A 23,723-nucleotide genomic window follows, 5' to 3' on the forward strand; every position below is an offset into this window, starting at 1 on the left:
GGCCTGGCGTACTGCACAATGAGGAAATGGACCTCCTACGGTCGAAACGGGGGTCCTGTTGATCGGGAGGGGTGTGGCGTACCGCAAAACGGAGGAAACGGACCTCCTACGGTCGAAACGGGGGTCCTGTTGATCTGGAGGGGTGTGGCATACCGCAAAACGGAGGAAACGGACCTCCTACGGTCGAAACGGGGGTCATGTTGATCGGGAGGGGTGTGGTGTACCGCAAAACAGACGAAACGGACTTGTGTTGGAGCGCTACGGTCAAAACGGGGGTCCTGTTCATCAGGAGGGGTGTGGCGTACCGCAAAACGGGACTCCACGGGATATTGTTCATCTCCACCGTCGACCTCCTCCAGCCTCCACGGGCTCCTGTTCATCCAGCCTCCACCGTGCGCTACTCCACCGGCTACTATTCAACCACCCCTCCACGGGCACCCCTCCACTGTCTACTGTTCATCCAGCCCTCCACACCACGGGGTCCTGTTCAATCACCCCTCCACGGCCACCCCTCCACCATTTACTATTCATCCAGCCCTCCACACCACGGGGTCCTGTTCATCCAGAGGCAACGCCACCGCTCACTGTTCATCCAACCCCCCCCCCACAACACTCACTGTTCATCCAATCGATCGGCTTCAGTTAGCAGCAGTAGCGAAGGAATCGCTCCATCGGGTTCAGTTAACAGCCATCGATCGATCGCTCGGGTTCAGTAACGCGTAGCCTGCAGTGCAATCGCTCGGGTTCAGTTAGAGCCCAACGCCTCGCTCAGGTTCAGTTAGAGCCAACGCCTCGCACACACGCACGTACGTGTACGAGAGAAACGCGCATCGCTCGGCCCCCGACCTCCCACCGTAACCGGCAACTCCCTGAAATTTTCCTCCCCTTGCTTCTACCATGGTTTTTTCCGTCATGGACGGCCCAAAGAATGTCATGCAGCTGCGTCTCCGGCCTGCCCAGGATGAAAAGCCCATTTTCTGTCATGATTTTTTGTCATAGAAGTAGGAGCCCACCACATCTATGATGATACCGGGTTTTGTCACAAATATCGTCATAGAAGTGTCATATGTATGACAGGAAAAAAATTCGTTCGCCCCAAAATGTCACGGATGTGTCTTTTTTTGTAGTGACGAATATCATTGCTTTATTGGGATTGGGACGGAGGCCGAATTGCTAGTGAAGCTCTGGACGAGCTGGACGGTCCTGCTGCAGAGTAGTTCGGGCTCGCTTAATGGTGTTTGGGGGCTTTATTGCCGATTTGAGATTTTGCCAAAGAAGGCTGCTTTATACTTCTGCTGCAAGGGCCGCGGTGTGCTCCTCAGTGCGGAGGGAGCGTTCCTGATTTCCGTTGACCGTTATGACACCGCGTGGTCCGGGCATCTTGAGCTTGAGGTAGGCATAGTGCGACACCGCATTGAATCGAGCGAATGCGGTTCGTCCGAGCAGTGCATGATAGCCACTGTGGAAGGGGACGATATCGAAGATTAACTCTTCGCTTCGGAAATTATCCGGAGATCCGAAGACCACTTCCGGTGTGATTGAGCCCGTATAACAGGCCTCTACACCTGGTATGACACCTTTAAAGGTGGTTTTTGTGGGCTTTATCCTTGAGGGATCAATACCCATTTTGCGCACTGTATCCTGATAGAGCAGGTTCAGGCTGTTGCCACCATCCATGAGGACTCACGTGAGGTGGAATTCCTTGATAATTGGGTCAAGGACCAGTGCGGCTGAATCGCCATGACGGATACTGGTCGGATGGTCCCTGCGATCGAAGGTGATTGGATAGGAGGACCATGGGTTGAACTTTGGGGCGACTGGCTCCATCGCGTAGACGTCCCTGAGTGCACGCTTGCGCTCCTTCTTAGGGATATGGGTGGCGTATATCATGTTCACCATTTTAACTTGGGGGGGGGGGATTTCTTCTGTCCCCCTGTGTTCGGTGGTCGGGGTTCCTCGTCGTCGTCCTCGCTTTGCGACCCTTTCTCCTTATTCTCGGCATTTAACTTGCCGGCCTGTTTGAAGACCCAACATTCCCTGTTGGTATGATTGGCTGGTTTATCAGGAGTGCCATGGATTTGGCATGGTCGATCGAGTATGCGGTCCAGACTGGACGGGCCTGAATTGTTTCTCTTAAATGGCTTCTTCCGCTGACAGGACTTAGAGCCGCTGAACCCTGCGTTGACCACCATGTCTTCGGTGCTATCACTGTTGTTTCGACGCTTATGTCTGTTGCATCGGGACTTGTCGTTGCTGTTTCTGGCTTCAAAAGTGGGTTCTCTTGTATTGTTGTTGCTACGGGCTAGCCAACTATCTTCGCCCGCACAGAAGCGGGTCATGAGTGCCGTAAGGGCTGACATGGACTTCGGTTTTTCCTGGCCAAGGTGTCTGCCCAGCCATTCATCGCGGATGCTATGCTTAAAGGCCGCTAGGGCTTTGGCATCTGGACAATCGATGATCTGGTTCTTTTTAGTTAGGAATCGAGTCCAGAATTTCCTGGCTGACTCTCCGGGCTGTTGGATTATATGACTTAGGTCATCGGCATCCGGAGGTCGGACATATGTGCCTTGGAAGTTGTTGAGGAAGGCTCCCTCCAATTCCTCCCAGCTGCCAATGGAGTTTTCGGGAAGACTGTTTAACCAGTACCTAGCTGGTCCCTTGAGTTTGAGCAGGAGGTATTTGATGGCGTGAAGATCATCGCCGCGGGACATACGAATGTGGAGAAGAAAATTCTCAATCCACACCGCGGGGTATATTGTGCCATCGTATGATTCGATGTTTACGGATTTAAACCCTTCTGGGAAATCATGTCCCTTTACTTCGTTAGTGAAGCAAAGGGGGTGTGCGGCGCCTCTATATCGGGCCAAGTCGTGACGTAGCTCGGATGGAGCTCATCTGTGGTTTTCAGCCCAGACGTGGTTATGTTTGTCACGTTCAGCCAGATGGTCGTTGTCGCACGTCGGGGCACGCCCCCATGATCCGTCGATCTTGTCTGACCTGCTTTGTTTTCCAAGTCATGCCGCGGGTCATGTCTATATCCCCGAGCTGTTGTATTTTTGTTGGTTCAGCGAGGCAGTGCAGGCTGGTGTTCGGCTCGAGGTGCCGCTTTATCCCGGCCACATGGTGGTCGGTCAGCCGCATTGTACCTTGGTAGGACGGGCTCCAGCGCCTCGTCATCGAACTGTGGTAACAGTTTGCGCTTCGGGTAGCTTTTGGTTGGGCGCTCGAGGCCGTATTCCTCGGCTGCCAGGACATCAGTCCATCTTTCATTGAGTAGATCTTGATTAGCTTGAAGCTGCTGCTGCTTCTTTTTCAAGCTTCTTGCAGTGGCAATTAGCTGACGCTTAAAGCGTTCCTGTTCGGCGGGCTCTTCAGGCACGATGAAATCTTCGTCACCGAGGCTAACCTCGTTTTCGGAGGCGGAAGGTAGTTGCTATCCTCCGAGTCTTCCTTCATGGCCTGTTCGCCAGGGCTGACTCGCCCATCATCACGTTCCTCCTGTTCGGAGGTCGGCTCAACGGGGTCTTCATTGTTTTTGGCACCGTCGGAGTGTTGTCCTCTTCTATGATGGTATTGCTGTTTTTACTACGGCGTGGCTTAGAGCGGCGCCGCTAACGTCGGTGCTTCGGCTGTATCTCAGGGGGTTTATCCTCGACTGGGTTTTCATTGTCGCCGTTATTTTCTTTGGGTGTATCCACCATGTATATGTCATACGAGGAGGTGGTTGTCCAATGCCCTATAGGCAGTGGTTCCTGATCCTCTTTGGCATTGTCGTCCATACCGTCGATGTCTTCGGAGTCGTAGTCAAGCATGTCGGTTAAGTCGTCGACAGTGGATACAAAGTGGGTGGTGGGTGGGAAACGAAGTTCTTCGTCGTCCGCTTCCCATTTGAACCAGACATAGTCCGGCCAAAAATCCCCTGACAGGGAGAGGGATTTCAATGACTTTAACACGTCGCCAAAAGGCGAGTGCTGGAAGATTTCCGTGGAGCTGAACTCCAAGATCGGCGCCCAATCAGGTTCAATGGACGCAGATGCCTGCGGTCCGGAACCCATGTCCGGAAACGAGTCCGGGGTTCCGGTAACACCAGCCCAACCTGATGTTGGGTCTGTGTGCGGCTCAATCGTCGCTGAGTTTGCAGCCTCCACGGCGGGGTTGAGCTTCCCGTCTTCGGACGCAACAGTCCGCTTCAGCTCTAGGGCCAGGGCGGTCACAGGCTCTATCTCCTATATGCGACCAGATGATAGATCTAGGTCATGTTCATCATAGTGGCCGAGGACAACCGTCATGGGTTCGAATCCATCAAAGATCAAGTCTCCGCGGATATCGGCCACAAAATTCAGGCTTCCAAATCTGACCTGATGGCCAGGGGCATAGCTATCGATCTGCTCTAGATGGCCACGCGGGTTGGCCCGCAGTGCGAAGCCACCGAATACGAAGATCTGTCCGGGGAGGAAGATCTCCCCCTGGACTGCATTGTTGTAGATGATTGATAGAGCCATCAAGCCTATCTTCGACGACACAGCGGAACTCTCAAATAAAGCACCAATGTCGGTGTCAAAACCGGCGGATATTGGGTAGGGGGTCCTGTCGTGGAATTGTCACGGCAGATGTCCTAGCGAAAGGACTTAGTCATCGAGCCATCGCAACTAGGAAGCTTAAAGGGGTTAATCGGGACAAAGGACACGAGGTTTATACTCGTTCGGCCCCTTACGGTGAAGGTAAAAGCCTACGATCCAGTTTTGAGTGGGATTGCTTATGTCTCGATAACTAGGGAGCGAATCGCTTGACCTAGCTCTCGAGTTGATGTTACTTGTCCTGAACCGCCGCCGGGTCATCCCTTTATATGCAGAGGCCGACGCCCAGCGGCTCTATAGAGTCCCGGACGGCTCATAAACAGTGTTCGGCTTGGTCTCTTAACTATTCTTGCCTTACAATACAAGTCACACATACATGGCGGTTTATCACTACGGGCCTTAAGTCGCCTCTGGGCTTTGGGCCCTTAATTGAACCGCCATCTCTATCCTGGGTCTTGGGCTTCAATAATATTTGTGAGTATAACCCGGCCCCTCCTGGGCGGGTCATACCAATAGTTATATCCCCAACATTAGGCCCCGTATTGATTTGAACTGGTTCATGTCAATCTTCGACACTTAAGAAAAATCTTCTGCTCTTACAAAAGTTTATGTAACCCTCCATGACATCATCATCTGGATTTGTGGTAACCCGCCATGACGTCACCTGCCATAAAAACACATTTTCTTCAATGTATCCCAACAGATCTTTTTCTTGATGACCATCCCGAAAATCGAGGCGCCCCCATAGTTGGACAACTTATATTTTCAGCCTCCTCGTTTTTTGCGCTCTTTTAGTGGCCCTTCCTCATAAATAGACCCGACTAGGTCTTCCTCATTCTTCCCGTTCGCATCTTCTTCCTCTCGCTCCCATCTATCACTGGAGCTCCGCTGCCGCCGCCACAACGCATCTCATCTCCGTCGAGCTTGGCCGCTGCATCGACCTGAACTTGACCAGAGAACGGCAGCGCCCCTCCGCTGCAGATCTCCTGCAGTAAGTTTTCCCCTTTCTGCGCCATAGATCCGTGCTAGGGCTAGTATGTTCTTCTGTACAGTAACTTGTTCATCCTAGTTCTTCGCATTTGCTTCTGCCGTAGCTTGTTTGATCCAACGATAGCGTAGATCTCGTGCGGTAGTTGGTCCGCATCCATTTTTAGTACTAGCAGATCTTCTTTCTTTGTAAGAATCCTTAGTAGAACGCATCAACTTCTCTGCACCATATTTTTAGGTCTAGAATTTTTTTCTTTTCTGAATGTTTGTTTGATCCAAAATAATAGCTTCGGTTTGTGAAACCTGTTTATGCAACACTTAGGCAAAATCGGCATCTGTTAGATTCATCTAGCCATGGCGACTCTGATCATCGACTTTAAAGAGACCATGCTCAATTGATAATTCTGACCACCCACGGCGGTTTTAAATAATCCTAACGGCTTATAGAACCTATGGTGGCTTAAATAACCATGACATAATTATCCTTATACCATTAGGCCCCTTCGTAAGACACCATCTTGAATATGCACAGTAATATTTTCCAGCCCGGCTTAAATTTGAACCGGCACTTTTACTTTGTCTTAGGCTTTCAATCAGAATGGCACCAAAGGCACCTACTTCCTGCAACTGGGTTAAATCCATTGTCACTGACAGTACTTTGGATGACTTTGTGAAGACCGGCTATCTGCCGAAAAAAGAAGTCATGCCTTATCATGCTCCTGACCCGAAGGAGGAGTTTCCTCAACCCAAAGATGGAGAGGTTGTTGTTTTTTCAGATCATATGAACCGGGGTTTCACTCCACCTGGATCAAAATTCTTCAGAGATGTGTTGCATTTCTTTGATCTTCACCCACAAGACATCGGACCCAATTCCGTGTCTAATATCTGCAACTTCCAAGTATTCAGTGAAGTATACCTTGGAGAAGAACCCAATCTGCTGCTCTTCAGAGAACTGTTTTATTTGAACCGCCAGAATGAATGTGCTAGCGGTCAGAGCTTAGAGCTTGGCGGTGTCTCAATCAAGCACCGTAGGGATGTGATCTTTCCTTATGCTAACCCACCAAGCCACCCCAAGGATTGGAATATGACGTGGTTTTATTGCCAAGACACCTCTCCGACTTGTGAAAACCCTCTGCCCGGCTTTTGTGCTCTTCGTCTTGGGCCCAACCATCATCTGCCTGACAAGATTACAGCCGCCGAACATAAATCACTTGCCCCACTTTGGCCAAGATCAAGGCTCTTCTGGGGAACGGGTTGACAGGCATCGACCTAGTCCGGGATTGGCTCGCCTGGCGGGTCATTCCGTTGAGCCGCCGCCCCGGTTTGATGTGCGATTACACTGGTGCAAAAGATGACCCTCTGCGTCACAGTCCTGATGACTTGCCTGAAGATGTCATTGACGATATGACCAAGTCTCTTCTGAATGAGAACCTGGCAGACTGTGGTAAGGTAGGCTTAGCCCCCTTCTGCAAGGCTAACCTGGCTCCAAAGGTAAACCACCCATATGGAATAACTACCTTAATTTTTCAATGTTTCACCCATACTCATGCATATGCTAATATTTGCAGGCGGGTGATAAATTCTGGAAGGTCAAATATGACCATGAGGCTACCAAGCAAGCTAGGAAAGAGAAGAAAGCCGCCAGAAAAGAGGCTGCCAAGAAGAAGGGCAAAAAGGCCACCGCCTCTGACCTGCTTCGGCTAGCAGACTCTTCTGAGTCGGAGGTAGCCCTTGATTCCCTTGGCTCATTTTTTAACCATCTTATTGACACTGATTATCAGCAGGAGGACACAGGAGCAAGTCGTAACAAGGCTGATGAGGTAACTATTCTTTCCTCTGACTCCGAGCCTTTGCCAAGACGGAAAATCCAAAGAGTGACCCGGAAAGTAAGGTTTTCTCACCCTTTAGCTCATCACGATCCTCAATTTCTTTTGAAGCGGCAGATTCATGAGAGCCGGAGGCAGACCCGGACTAGCAAGGATGCGGAGCTCTCCTCCGGTTTACCAAACACCCCAAGCGCCGAAATGAGGTCACTTCTATTTTAAATATCTTTTATCCCTTGGCGGGTCTCATTCGTCAACCACTCAATTCTTCTGACTCGGATTACCGGGACACTTCCCCTTCCTCCGGCGACTCACTGTAGTCCAACCTGTCGGCTTTCAAGATTACACTAGGGTATGATAATCTGCTTATCTTGTATTTACTTTAACCCCTTGCATCTGTACTAACCTTTATTTTAACGCAGTGGACAAGCCAAGCCCAGCAAACGGGTTAGGAAAAGCAAACCAGCTGAAGACACGGTCATGACTGAGCCGGTTCTTGAGACAGTTGTGCCGGACTTGTCCACTCTTGAGCCGCCATCTGAGCCACCTCAAGACTTACCAACTCCCGCTACTGACCTGCCCGTTGAATGAGCCGCCGATGAATCAGAAAATCCAGAAGCCCCTAGCCCAGTCAGAACTGATGACCCTCAAAACACTGACGTTGAGATCACCATAACCAGCTTTCTTGAGCCGGGTAGGCCGACTGTACTAGCCAAGTGCCCCGCCAAGGAAGAACTTCTGGACCATCACCGGGTCAAGCTTGATGTTGCAAATTATGCTCATATGAGTGTTGGAGATATCTTTTCTGGCTACATGAGCCAAGTGCACAGCAGCCAAAACCTTGAAATTGACATGGTGAAGCAAATGCACCAAAAATTTGAGGTACAACCCTGTCTATGTATTCATTTATCTTTACTATGCCAGCCCCCAAGTCTATTGCTTATGATTAATATGTTGTAGACTTAGAAACAAATTTAGCGATATTAGTAGCATAGATGGACAAAACATAGAAGAAATCCGGCTTACTCTGTAGTCCCCAAGGGGCGGCTTAACCAACCTAGTTGTGTCGGCTCTTAAAATATGAATGAAAAAACACTTACATAGCTTTGAATAGCAATATGCATTAGCCCCCAAGTGCCAAGTATTATTGCTTGCAAAATGCTTGGGACTTACTGTTATGAACCGCCACTGAAAATAGAATTTCTTTGGTAAACATTAGCCCCCAAGTGCCAAGCGTTGTTGCTTGCAAAAGGCTTGGGACTTTAACACCGTATTTAAAATTGGCTTGATTTTGACCCGTATAGGCCGCCACGAGTCAACTTGAATCAGAGGTGACTGATCTGAAGAGCCGCCTGGAGTCCCAAGAGATAGAACTGTTGGAAATATGCCCTAGAGACAATAATAAATTAGTTATTATTATATTTCCTATTTCATGATAATCGTTTATTATCCATGCTATAATTGTATTGATAGGAAACTCAGATACATGTGTGGGTACATAGACAACACCATGTCCCTAGTGAGACTCTAGTTGACTAGCTCGTTGATCAACAGATGGTTACGGTTTCCTGACCATGGACATTAGATGTCGTTGATAACAGGATCACATCATTAGCAGAATGATGTGATGGACAAGACCCAATCCTAAGCCTAGCACAAAGATCGTGGTTCGTATGCTAAAGCTTTTCTAATGTCAAGTATCATTTCCTTAGACCATGAGATTGTGCAACTCCCGGATACCGTAGGAATGCTTTGGGTGTACCAAACGTCACAACGTAACTGGGTGGCTATAAAGGTGCACTACAGGTATCTCCGAAAGTGTCTGTTGGGTTGGCACGAATCGAGACTGGGATTTGTCACTCCGTGTAAACGGAGAGGTATCTCTGGGCCCACTCGATAGGACATCATCATAATGTGCACAATGTGACCAAGGGGTTGATCACGGGATGATGTGTTACGGAATGAGTAAAGAGACTTGCCAGTAACGAGATTGAACAAGGTATCGGTATACCGACGATCGAATCTCGGGCAAGTACAATACCGTTAGACAAAGGGAATTGTATACGGGATCGATTGAGTCCTTGACATCGTGGTTCATCCGATGAGATCATCATGGAACATGTGGGAGCCAACATTGGTATCCAGATCCCGCTGTTGGTTATTGACTGGAGAACGTCTCGGTCATGTCTGCATGGTTCCCGAACCCGTAGGGTCTACACACTTAAGGTTCGATGACGCTAGGGTTATAAAGGAAGTTTGTATGTGGTTACCGAATGTTGTTCGGAGTCCCAGATGAGATCCCGGACGTCACGAGGAGTTCCGGAATGGTCCGAGGTAAAGATTTATATATGGGAAGTCCTATTTTGGCCACCGGAAAATGTTCGGGATTTTTCGGTATTGTACCGGGAAGGTTCTAGAAGGTTCCGGAGTGGGGCCCACCTGCATGGGGGACCCACATGAACGTGGGTAGTGGGGTCAAGGCCCCACACCCCTGGTCAAGGCGCACCAAGATCCCCCCTTAGAAGGAATAAGATCATATCCCGAAGGGATAAGATCGAGATCCCTAAAAAAGGGGGATAACAATCGGTGGGGAAGGAAATGATGGGATTTCTTTCCTCCCACCTTTGCCAACGCCCCAATGGACTTGGAGGGCAAGAAACCAGCCCCCTCCACCCCTATATATAGTGGGAAGGCGCATGGGAGCTACACGCTTCCCCTGGCGCAGCCCTCCCCCTCTCCCAAGTACTCCTCCTCTCCCGCGGTGCTTGGCGAAGCCCTGCAGGATTGCCACGCTCCTCCATCACCACCACACCGTCGTGCTGCTGCTGGACGGAGTCTTCCCAACCTGGGCAAGAAAAACTGATGAAAAAATTTGAAACTGAAAAGAAAGCCTGGGCTGATGAAAAAACTGCGTTGATCAACCAAGCTGAGAAGGCAGAGGCGGCTCTGGAAGAAGCAACCGGTGAACTAACCGGCTTAAAGTGCCATGTCTCTCAGATGGTCTTGACGATCTTTGGTAAGTCGCCCTGCAAGCATTTAAACATTTGACCCTTTTCAGTTGATCATATAATTTGGAATTGACGCACCTGATTATGTTTATGCAGGCCCAGAAGCTCCAATTTGAACCAAGAGATGTTGATCAAACTGAAGGCAGTGTACACACTAGTGGAGCAATTGTACACCGGGTCTCAACGCGCATTAGCTACGGTGGCTTTGTCAAATGAAGTGCCTACCCTCCTGGTAGAGGTCTTGAAGAAGCTGTCCGTGCTACCCCAACGGTTCAACGAACTGAGACGGTCAGCTGCAAGAGCCGGAGCGGTAAACGCTTTAAGCCGGGCCAGGGCTTGGTTACCAGATTTAGACCCGGCCGATATTGCCACTGGCTATCCAAGCTTGAATTAAGATGGCACTCCTTTTGAAGAAGCAGATTTTATCGCTTGCGTAAAGGAGATACGCCCCGTGGCTTCCCAGATAGCAAATGAAGTGGATCTTACCAAGTACCAGGCAGGTTATGATGAAGAGAACCAGAGAATTCCAACGCCTCACTATGAAGTGGCCAGTATGATTCCCCCACTTCGTAAGCACACCTTCGCCCATGAAGTTGACCCGGCCGGCCTAGTTGATGATGAAGCTGAATTTGAAGCTTTGAACAACATTGACTGGTCATCGTCAACCTTCCAGGAAAGGGACCAGGGTGAAGACGCGGAGAGGGCTAACCCGACGCTTCAGGCCAATCATGAAGGTTAACCTGCTGTGGCGGCTCATACCTGGGATGTACTGAAAAAACAATGTGAATCATTTGGACTCAGGGAGTCATGTAATAGAATAGAAATAAATTTATTTTGGCCGTGCCATCATGCACGTTTTAATGCTTAACGTCATTAAGCTGTCGTGTTATATCCACCCGTGTTACTTTTCATCTTCTTACCGTATGCTTGATCAGACCTTTTAACTGTCCTGCATATGAAAACAGATCACAAGATCCCTTGGTGGCTTACCGCCAGGCGGGTAAAAATAACTTAATATAAAAGTGTCAAAGATTCGTTTGTTATAAAAACACAACTATGATCTTACACCTGCGACTTTTAAAATTTGCACCACTGGCTCATATGACCCGGTCGGTAAGGGTGATAACCCAGTCTTCAGACACCCAAAATTTCAAAGGTATAATGATGCTCATATATCGGCGACTCATCAGTCAATATTAAGCCGGGTTAGAAATAACCACACTTATACTTGTAAACCTCAGAAAAGTCTCAAGTCAAATAAAGGGTGCTTCAAAAGAAAACTTAAACCAAATTAGAATATAAAAAATTTCAAGGCTGCTGATTCGAATACGATCAGTAAATCGCTCCAAAGGGGTTAAGCTAGGATTCGAATACGATCATGTAGCCCCCAGTGGCTTTGGCGTTGCGCCGATCAAGAGGGTACCGACAGCTATGTTCTCTTTGGTTCGAATACGACCTATGTTTGAACAGGAAGCCCCCTAATGACCTTAAGAGTTTCTTAACGACTCTGATTCGAATACGATCAAAGTCGGTTTCCAAAAGGGGTTAAGCTATGATTCGAATACGATCAAGAAGCCCCCTAGTGGGCTCGGCAGTGTGCCAATCAAAAGGGTACCGACAGCTATGTTCTCTTTGGTTCGAATACGACCTATGTTTGAACAGGAAGGCCCCTAATGATCATAACTTTTAACGGCTAGATTCGAATACGATCTAAGCCGGATCAAGCGGGTTAAGCTGGATCAAACATGATCAACCCCCAAGTGATCATGTGAGATAATAATAATAATAATAACAATGACAAATTTACCTTTGAGGAAGGAAAAAGGACAGAGGTCCTGCTTTATTATTTATCATAATATATACATTGTCAAACTATGTACATCAGGAGAGCCTATGGCTCAAGTGTAGTAAGGCCGAAGATGAGCGATATTCCACGGCCGGTGGGTCTCCTCCTCCGACTTACGTGAGTCTTTGCGCTCTCGAACATCGATAAGGTAATATGACCCGTTGTTCAAGTTCTTGCTGACCACAAAGGGCCCTTCCCAAGGTGGGGATACCTTGTGCGCATCAGTTTGATCCTGGATGAGCCGGAGCACCAAATCACCTTCCTGAAAGGCTCTGGATTTAACCCGGCGGCTGTGATAGCGGTGCAAGTCCTGTTGGTAAATCGCCGAACGAGATGCTGCCAAGTCCCGCTGTTCATCTAACAGGTCAAGAGCATCCTGACGTGCATGTTCATTGTCTGCTTCAACATAAGCCGCAACGGGAGGTGAGTCATGACGGATATCACTAGGGAGAACCGCCTCAGCTCCATAGACCATGAAGAAAGGCTTATCCCCGTAGATCTGTTAGGAGTAGTGTTGATGCTCCATAACACAGAGGGCAACTCCTCAACCCAACAACCGGGCGTCCGCTGCAGGGGGACCAAAAGCTGGGGCTTGATGCCTTTGAAGATCTCCTGATTGGCTCTCTCGGCTTGACCATTGGATTGGGGGTGAGCCACTGATGAAACATCAAGCCGAATATGCTCACGCTAACAAAATTCTTCCATGGAGCCTTTAGACAGATTAGTGCCATTGTCATTTATAATGCTGTGTGGAAAGCCGAAGCGAAATATCACCTTCTTCATAAACTGAACCGCCGTAGCTGCATCACACTTACTGACTGGCTCTGCCTCAACCCACTTTGTAAATTTATCAACTGCCACCAATAGGTGGGTCTTTTTATCTTTTGACCTTTTGAAAGGCCCAACCATGTCAAGCCCCCAGACTGCAAACGGCCAAGTAATTGGAATCATTCTCAATTCTTGAGCCGGCACATGAGCCCGTCGTCAGAACTTCTAACAGCCGTCACATTTACTGACCAGGTCCTCCGCATCAGCATGAGTGAGGGAGTCCTGGACTAGGGGGTGTCCGGACAGCCGGACTATCATCGTCCGCCGGACTCCAAGACTACGAAGATACAAGATTGAAGACTCCGTCCCGTGTCTGGATGGGACTTTCCTTGGCGTGGAAGTCAAGCTTGGCGATACGGATATGTAGATCTCCTACCATTGTAACCGACTCTGTGTAACCCTAGCCCTCTCCGGTGTCTATATAAACCGGAGGGCTTTAGTCCGTAGGACAAACATCCATTACAACAATCATACCATAGGCTAGCTTCTAGGGTTTAGCCTCCTTGATCTCGTGGTAGATCCACTCTTGTAATACACATCATCAGTATTAATCAAGCAGGACGTAGGGTTTTACCTCCATCAAGAGGGCCCGAACCTGGGTAAAACATCGTGTCCCTTGTCTCCTGTTACCATCCGCCTAGACGCATAGTTCGGGACCCCCTACCCGAGATCCGCCGGTTTTGACACCGACATTGGTGCTTTCATTGAGAGTTCCTCTGTGCCGTCGCCGATAGGAAGGATGCCTCCACCCGTCTTCAAGGACGGTATTTTCGCCAAAGGGGCCTTGGCCGCCGGCCAAACTATCCGGCTAGGTGGTTTTCTTATGACCGCCTGTCCGGCCACCGCTTCGACAATGACTTCTCAAGTCGTCAAAAGCAATCTTCATGTCAGCTCGGAATTTGTCGAGCGGCTGGATCCGATAGAGCTTTCGTCTGTCAACGAGCTCTTGGATCGCATCGCCGCCCTGGGAGTCGCTACGGACTACAATCAGATTGGGCTTAAAACCGATCTAAGAGAGATTAACTCTCCCCAGGTCACCCACCACGTCGCAGTGGTAGAGGAACAATGCGGCGACTCTTCTCCTGTATTGAAAACTAGTCATGTCCGGGCTCCCGAACCCTCCATGCCGGATTCCCGCGGAGGGACGGACTTCGATCAAGCACTGAACTTAAAGTCAGGCATCGGACCGGACTCGTTGGACAACATCCAGCAATCCAAGCTTCCAAATTTGGAAACTTCACGGCCTTCAAGCCTTGAGATGGGTAGGGTTCCGGACTTTATTCCACCCACCCGCCCAGACATATGCGATCTATCTCTAATACGGCAAGAGCCCGCTGAAACAGTACATCACTACTGGGCCAGATTCCTCCTGGTTATGGACAGGATAAAGGACTGCCGAGAGGAAAACGCAATCTCAATTTTTTGCAATAATTGCACGGACAGGGGAATATTGAATGCCATCAGCCGTCATGAAATTACACGCTTCGCCGACCTGGCGTCCATAGTACGAAAGTACTGTGCGATGGAGAGTTTCCGGAAAACCGAAAACCAGTTTTGGGACAATCCGGCCCCGAATACAACCCTAGTCCGCAACAAAAGGGTGCATTGCACTCAGGCCCCAGATACAAAAACCAAAAAGCAAAAACCCCATAGAGGGCATGGAACCGTACTGGAGGAATGGCTTAGCGGACCCTATAAAATTCACAGTACAGAGGGCACCGTCCCAACACATAGCCTTAGAGCATGTTGGATATTACGGCAGGTGGCCAAAAGTGGCGAGGAGCTTCTAGCCCCGCAAAACCACTCCAACAATACCGGTACGGTATCAACAGTCTTTGAGACCTTTGCATCAAATAATATGCGGAAACGAACAATCCGCGGCCTCGCCGAAGTCTACCAGGTAGCAACAACAAATCCATGGAGCGACACAGCCATCACCTTCAACGCCAGCGACGAACCTAAATTCCGAACAACCCGAGCACCAGCCGCACTGGTGCTTAGTCCAATAGTGGACGGCTTTCGACTTACAAAGGTCCTCATGGATGGCGGCAGTGGACTAAACCTCATTTACGAGGAAACCCTTCAAAAAATGGAAATAGACTGGAGCCGCATTGAGCGAAGCAGCACAACCTTCAGAGGAATAATCCCTAGCCGGGAAGCGCGCTGCACCGGAAAAATCACACTCGATGTGGTGTTCGGCTTGCCGGACAATTACAGATCCGAAGAAGTCACGTTTCAAGTGGCCCCGTTCAACAGTGGATATCACGCTATCTTAGGACGAGAGGCATTCACAACTTTTCAAGCCGTACCCCATTACGGGTACATGAAGCTCAAAATGCCTGGGCCCGGCGGAATAATCACTCTCGTTAGTGATCCGGACATAGCACTCCGCGCCGAAAACAAGACAGCCGCATTAGCCCTGGAGGCACTATCTGAAGCCCTAGCAGCAGAAGAACTCACCGCGCTGCGCTCTACGGTGAATAGGGACGATGTGATACTTGATAAGAGATCCAAGTCCACCTCCTTTAAACCAGCAGATGAAATAATAAAATTCCAGGTCCATCCAACGGACCCGACAAAGACGGCTTCCATCGGGGCACAGTTGAACCCTGATGTAGACGCCGCACTGCGAGAATTCCTTCGGGAAAATTGGGACATTTTCGCCTGGCACCCTTCGGATATGCCCGGAATCCCACGCAGATTGGCAGAACACAGCCTAAACATCCTAAAAGGATTCAAGCCAGTCAAACAGGCTCTTCGACGATTTTCCGAACCCAAAAGACAGACAATGGGAGAATAACTAGCCAAACTATTGGAAGCCGGATTCATCAGAGATATCAAACATCCGGATTGGCTAGAAAATCTGGTAATGGTACCAAAGAAGGACAAATCCTGGCGCCTATGTGTCGATTTTAAAGACCTCAACAAGGCCTGCCCAAAGGATCCCTTCCCCCTCCCCCGCATCGACCAGATAATCGATGCTACTGCAGGACACGATTCATTGTGCTTCCTCGACGCATACTCCGGCTACCATCAAATCAAGATGGCGGAAGCAGACCAAGCCGCAACGGCATTCATCACTCCATATGGACCATTCTGCTTCAACACGATGCCCTTCGGACTTAAAAATGCCGGTGCAACATATCAGCGCATGATTCAAACATGTCTGGCTACCCAGATCGGCAAAACAGTAGAGGCATACGTAGACGACGTAGTCGTCAAAACCAAACACGTCGAAACTCTAGTAGACGACTTGAGGCTCACATTCGACAACCTCAGAGCATATGACATCAAGCTGAATCCGGAAAAATGCGTTTTCGGCGTACCAGCCGGAAAGCTGCTGGGCTTCATTGTATCCGGTAGAGGAATTGAAGAAAACCCGGCCAAGATCTGAGCTCTGTCACAGCTGGATATTCCAAAGGACCTCAAACAGATACAAAAATTTACTAGATGCGTGGCGGCTTTAAGCCGCTTTATCTCCCGCTTGGGAGAAAAGGCATTGCCCCTCTATCGCCTCCTTAGGCGCACCGAACACTTCGAGTGGACGGATGCTGCCACTGCCGGACTCGAAGAAATAAAGGCCATATTGGCAACAAATCCGGTCCTGGCTGCGCCCAACCTGGGCGAACCAATGTTGTTATACATCGCGGCAACACATCAAGTTGTAAGCGCGGTACTCGTCGTCGAACGAGAGACAGAAGGGCATAAATTCCCTCTTCAAAAACCAGTGTACTATGTATCCACTGTGTTAACCCCCTGCAAGTCCCGTTACCCGCACTATCAAAAGATAGCGTATGCGGTGTTCATGGCATCCCGGAAGCTCCGACACTACTTTCAAGAGTGTTCGATAACAGTGGCCTCCGAAGTACCACTCAACGACATTATAAACAACCGCGACGCGACGGGCAGGATTGCAAAATGGGCCATTGAGCTCTTACCATTCGATATAACTTACAACCTCGGCGAGCTATAAAGTCACAAGTTTTGGCTGACTTTGTCGCTGAATGGACCGAAGCCAAACTCCCTAAAGAGTACGGCGCATACTCCCATTGGATTATGCACTTCGACGGCTCTAAAATGTTGGCCGGATTGGGGGCTGGCGTCGTATTGACGTCCCCAACCGGGGACACAGTCCAATACGTACTTCAGATAATGTACACGGACTCCAACAACGCAGCCGAATACGAGGCCCTTTTACATGGCCTCCGGATGGCAATCTCCATGGGCATTCAACGCCTAGAGGTGCGCGGGGATTCAAACCTTGCAATATCCCAAATAAATGGAGACTTTGACGCCAAGGATCCGAAAATGGCAGCATATCGCAACGCTGTCCTCAAAATGTCAGCTCGGTTTGAAGGACTTGAATTCCATCACGTAGCACGAGATAATAACCAAGCAGCCGACATACTGGCATGCATCGGCGCAAAACATGACGCTGTCCCTCCAAACATCTTCCTGGAACGGCTCTTTAAGCCATCCGTACTATGGGAAGAGGAGTCCAGAAATGACAAACCGGAAAAAATCGCGCCAACTGGCGATTCAGCCGATGACATAACACCTTCAGCCCACGACATAATGGCAGTAATCGCCCCGTGGACAGAACCATTCCTAGCCTACTTGCTTAGGCAGGAACTTCCCGAAGACCAAAATGAGGCCCGCTGCATAGTCCGGCGATCTAAAGCCTACAAGGTCCATGAGGGAGAACTTTATAAGAAAAGCACAACCGGAGTCCTTCAAAGGTGTATCTCCGAAGAGGAAGGGCGAAACCTTCTGGCTGAAATTCATGCCGGACTAGGCGAACACCACGCAGCAGCTCGGGCCCTTGTAGGAAAGGCATTCCATACAGGATTTTATTGGCTGACGGCCCGGGCAAATGCTCAGGACTTAGTCCAAAGATGCGTCGGTTGTCAGCTCTTTGCTAATCAGAGCCATATGCCACCCACCGCCCTCAAAACTATACCCATTACCTGGCCGTTTGCGGTCTGGGGCTTGACATGGTTGGACCCCTTAAAGGGGCAACCCACAAGCAAAGGTACCTATTGGTCATGGTGGACAAATTCACCAAATGGATAGAGGCCAAGCCAGTTAAAACGGCAGAGTCCGGACCAGTGATAGACTTTATATCCGGGGTAGTACACCGTTACGGTTTCCCCCACAGCATCATCACCGATAACGGCACGAACTTCACGGCCGACGAAGTTAAGTCATGGTGCAAAAACATGGGCATTAAGCTCGATTACGCTTCAGTCTATCACCCTCAAACCAACGCTCAAGTAGAACGAGCAAATGGTCTAATAATGAGCGGCATCAAACCCAGACTAGTGCGGTCACTTACGAAATCTGACACGCACTGGGTAGAGGAGCTCGACTCCGTACTCTGGGGGCTGCGGACAACGCCCAACCGTACTACCGGATTCACACCATTTTTTATGGTATACGGCGCAGAGGCAGTTCTGCCCTACGACATCATTCATGACTCACCTCGAGTGCGCATGTACGAAGAAAGAGAAGCCGAGCTGGATCGGTAGGACAGCTTGCATGCATTGGAGGAAGAACGCGACGTCGCCAAGGCTCGTTCCGCATTCTATCAGCAGCAGGCTCGAAGATATCAAAGCAGAGAAGTACGGGCCAAGACTTACAACGTTGGCGAACTAGTTCTACGCCTGCCGGACAAGAAAAAGGACAAGCTCAAGCCCAAATGGGAGGGCCCCTTCATCATCGATCAAGTCCTGACCGGCGGAGCGTACCGTCTATGAAATGCGTCGGACAACCGACTCGAGCCGAACCCATGGAACGCAGCCCGCCTCCGAAGATTCTATGCCTAGCGCTGGACTAAGAGTTCGTCCCCTTCCCCCGTCCAAATTTTTACACTTCAGCTGTCTTTTGTTTCTCTTTCTTCTCTTAACCCTTTTCTAAAAAGCCCTTAAGGGCCTACTTGCGCATTGTTCGCACATACTTGATGTGCCATCCGCACTCATTATACCTGGGGGCTTCTTTACCAGAAGCTCAATTATAAGGGCTTTATGCCCAGCACATGTGTCAAGCTTCCACATGTACCTTTTACTCACCATTATATGCATCGATATGACTTATGTTTTGGCCAAGCTGGGTTGCCTGGCTCCTGTGCTTACCCCTACGTTCCCGATTGTTCGGCTAGGAGGTAAAGGGAGCACCTCTGCGATTGTTACTGCCGGGTCAGCCGGATGTGTACCTCAGACTGGGTGAAGCCGAAAGCTAGCGTTCTTAAGGGAATATTCGGTCGGTGACTTGAAAGATGATTTTTTACCTACTTATTTATCTGCCCCCAGATGTTTTTCTGCTTTTTTCGCAGTCCGGACATGCACTTTAGGGCATGCCTCCCAGGGAAAGGAACCCTTAACGGAACTATTCTCCCTGGAAGATGTTTCTTACTAACCATGTAATATAACATAACTAGTTGGGCACTTGTCTGATAAAGCACTAATGACCCCTACGCCTGGTCTCCATGCATACCCCGGTTGTTTCTCAGCCGAGAAGGTATTCGGACACACTCCGGACTCTAGGGTCCCGAGGTTGAAGCGAAAAGGTCGGCAAAGACAAACGATCTACAATCTGGCTAGAAGGCATTTCACATGTCATTTTAAAATACATTGTCAAATTTACTGACTATATTCCTCCTCAATCCCGTCTAACAGGCTGTCTAATTTACAGTCCCGTTGGGAAAATTTAGCGGCCAACTCTACCTGGCCGTATACTAAACTCACAGGGATCTCCTTCCCGTCGGGCCCCATAGGTCCGACCTCGGCCATATGGTTGGGATCCGCCTTCTTGTACCGCGTCTTCACCATGGCCCAGGCCTCCCTAGCACCTTAGCGGCAGGCCGAAATCTTCCATAAACGGAAGCGCTGCCGCATTCCCTGGAGCTTCTGCGTAAGATCCCCAAGGCCTTCGGGCAGGGAAAGGGCCGGCCATAAAGCCTGAACGGCGCCGCTCATCGCCTGCCGAACTCGTTCGAGCAGCTGCAACAGTTCGGGAAGCTGATCACCCGTCGATACGGGCATCTCCTCTGCAGGGCGACCTGTGAGTATACCTACAGACATATTTTGTCAATTGACTTCCTCGCCGAACTCTTCTTTTCAAAGGAGTTCGCTTAAGCACTTACTATAGATGTCGCGACGAAGTCGCTGATTCTCCTTAACAGAGCCAGACAGCTCGGCCCGAACACCTTTCAGCTCTTCTCTGAGCTGGGCGTGGGCATCCTGGAGCTTGTTCCTCTCCTGTTGCACTCTGTTCAGCACCCTCTCGCCGGCCTTCAGCTGGCGCAGTAGTTCTTACCTGTCCGGATCTTGTCCGGCAGCACCTGCAATGTCATCATTAGACTTGTGCGCACGCCGCACAGCGCTTATATTTTTTTTTAGATGTGTTACCAGGAGGGGTCTCTGTGTTTCCTCCTGCGGTAGCAAGTGCGGCCTCAAGTTGGGCCTTGCACTCTTGCAGCTCCTGAGACAGTTGGGTATTCTTCTCGGTAAGATCCTGCGTTTCAAATGATCCTTAAATCAGTTAACATAACTACTTTAAGTCTCGGGGGCTACTGGCATATATAACTGTTAAATTCTCTTACCCGTATGTCTTTTACATACTGCTCCGTGGCTCTGGTAAAACCATCTTGAGCAGCATGGAGGTGCGCGTCCCCGCATTAAAGGCATACAACGCCTCAGGGGAGAAGCACGCGTCACGAAATACTGTCCGGCGGCGCCTATGGTTCATGGCGCTCTCCACCTCAGACTTGGTGGCGGACAGTCTGTCGGCATCCTCCGTTGGAGGAGTGTCTAGCTCGCGCCTTGCGCTCGCCTCCCCCTCTAGATCAGGTGCTGGAGCCTGGCTGGTAGAGGTTGGATTGGCAACCTCCACGCCCGCAGTCCGGCGGGCGCTTTTTCTCCTACAAAAGTCATGAGCACTCAAACGCTTCCTAGGAACGTTGCTCCAAATAATTAACTGCGAGCTATACCTTTGCGGCGACGTTTCAGTCCGCGCCGCGCTCCTCTTCCGCCTACTGGTCCGGACTGGCCTTTGTTGGTCAGCCGCCGCGGGCTCGGCTTCCCGCCTTGAAGGCGCTTCCTGCAAAACACCATCGTATGCGAAGGTCAGAAATGAGCAAGGAAGAGATAATGGTGTCGGGACTTCAGTCACAATCACCTGGGAAGCCGAATATAGTCCGGGGTAGTCAGCCGTAATGGCGACTAAAGCATTATCCATGCTGAGCTAGTGGAACACCCCGTCGATTAGCTCCACCTTTATGTCCGGATCCTCTTCAGAGGCCGGATCCTGGGATCTCTCTGGATCCTCGGGTTGCGGAGCTGGACTTATCATGTCCTCCACAATCCGGCGCAGTTCCTGCGTCGAAGACATAATATAAGAAGCTTAAACTTTGAAAGCATGGGTCGGGCCCTTAAAGTGTTCGCTTACCCAACGACGGGGGTTATTCATGGAGAACCCATTCAACGGGTTCGTCTAAAGGAAGTCCTCCTTCCCCCCCTTGTACAGGCCGGACAGGATCTGCACCAGATCCTTGGCCGAATCCGGTCCTTTGCGGCCATGACGGGTGGCATCGTCTTCCCCGTTGAAATCCCACATGGGGTGGCCCCTATATTGCAGTGGCTGCACCCCCCGCGTAATGCATGTTGCCATGACTCCAATCATGGTCAACCCGGAATGGGCCAGTAATCTTATTCGGCCCATCAGATAATGGATGCTCTTGTCTTCCTCCAGTTGGGGGCTCCGCGGGCGCCAACTAAGGCGTTTCTTCAGGGGAGCAGTAATGAACTCCGAGAGGCCGATCCGAACAGGGTCCGGAAGCGGAGCGTCTTCCATGTAAAACCATTCCGAAGGCCAGTCTTCAGACGCCTTCTTAGGGGTTCCGGATGGATATCCGGTCCCGGCAATGCGCCATATTTCGGCGCCGCCCACTTGATATATGGACCCCTCGTGAGAACGGGGTACGAGGCAGAACAACCTCTTCCACAGTGCAAAATGGGGCTCGATGCCCAGAAATAGCTCGCAAAGAGCTACATAACCTGCGATATGCAGGATAGAGGCGGGCGTAAGGTGATGGAGCTGGAGTCTGTAGAACTCCAGGAGCTCGCGGAGGAACGGATGTATAGGAAATCCGAGTCCCCTTATCAGATAGGGGACGAAGCATACCCGCTCCCCTTTGTTGGGACTTGGGGTAGCCTCCGCTTGCTTCCCACCTTGGTAGGTGGCCAACCCGGCTCGAACCGGAACCATGAAGGCCGGAGGGAGATATCCCTTTGCTTGGAGCGCCACCAGCTCGTTGTGCGGGACAGAACATCTCCGCCAGTCTCCTGGCAGTGGGCTGAGAGCGCGAGAGGAGGAGCCACGTCGACGATCCATGATGGAATGGATTTTTTGGTCGGAGGCGTTCCGATGAGTACTCGCGGAAGGAAGATGGTGTGATTTGGATCTGGATTCTTGCCTCTCTTATAGGCAGATTATTTGCACAGCTAGGGGGTAAAACATAAAAGGTACCCTGGCTTTTCGCATTCGTGTGACGCGTGGAAGAAGGCCATTATTGGGCGTGGAAGCCAAGGAGCGCAACATTGATAAGGAAGCCGGACACTGTTCGGCAGGTACATGGAACTTAAAAGGAGAACCCGCCTTGCAATGTCGAAGACTATATACGCGCTGGACTTATCGTCATTGAAGCCTGGTTCGGGGGCTACTGAGGGAGTCCTGGACTAGGGGGTGTCTGGACAGCCGGACTATCATCGTCCGCCGGACTCCAAGACTACGAAGATACAAGATTGAAGACTTCCGTCCCGTGTCCGGATGGGACTTTCCTTGGCGTGGAAGGCAAGCTTGGCGATACGGATATGTAGATCTCCTACCATTGTAACCGACTCTGTGTAACCCTAGCCCTCTCCGGTGTCTATATAAACCGGAGGGCTTTAGTCCGTAGGACACAACATCCATTACAACAATCATACCATAGGCTAGCTTCTAGGGTTTAGCCTCCTTGATCTCGTGGTAGATCCACTCTTGTAATACACATCATCAATATTAATCAAGCAGGACGTAGGGTTTTACCTCCATCAAGAGGGCCCGAACCTGGGTAAAACATCGTGTCCCTTGTCTCCTATTACCATCCGCCTAGACGCAAAGTTCGGGACCCCCTACCCGAGATCCGCCGGTTTTGACACCGACAATGAGCCGTCAGCCAATAGAATCCATGGCGAAAAGCCTTAGCCACAAGTGATTTTGACCCGGCATGATGACCACAATCCCCTTCGTGAATCTCACGTAGAATTTCTTGGCCTTCTTTAGGGGAAACACAACGCTGAAACGCCCTTGTCACGTTGCGATGATGCAACTCGCCACTGACAATCATCATCGACGTAGACCGTCGGGTTATCTGTCTGGCCAAGGTTTCATCCTCAGGCAACTCGCCCCCGGTCATATAAGCCAAATATGGCACCGTCCAATCTGGAATGACATGAAGAGCCGCCACCAACTGTGCTTATGGGTCAGGAACAGCCAAGTCCTACTCTATAGGTAACCTAACAGAAGGGTTATGCAGAATATCCAAGAAAGTATTAGGCGGCACCGGCTTACGCTGAGAGCCCAGCCGGCTTAAAGCATCAGCCGCCTCATTCTTTCT

The sequence above is a fragment of the Triticum aestivum genome, chromosome 2B (assembly GCF_018294505.1).
Source record: "Triticum aestivum cultivar Chinese Spring chromosome 2B, IWGSC CS RefSeq v2.1, whole genome shotgun sequence".
Taxonomy (NCBI): Eukaryota; Viridiplantae; Streptophyta; class Magnoliopsida; order Poales; family Poaceae; genus Triticum; species Triticum aestivum.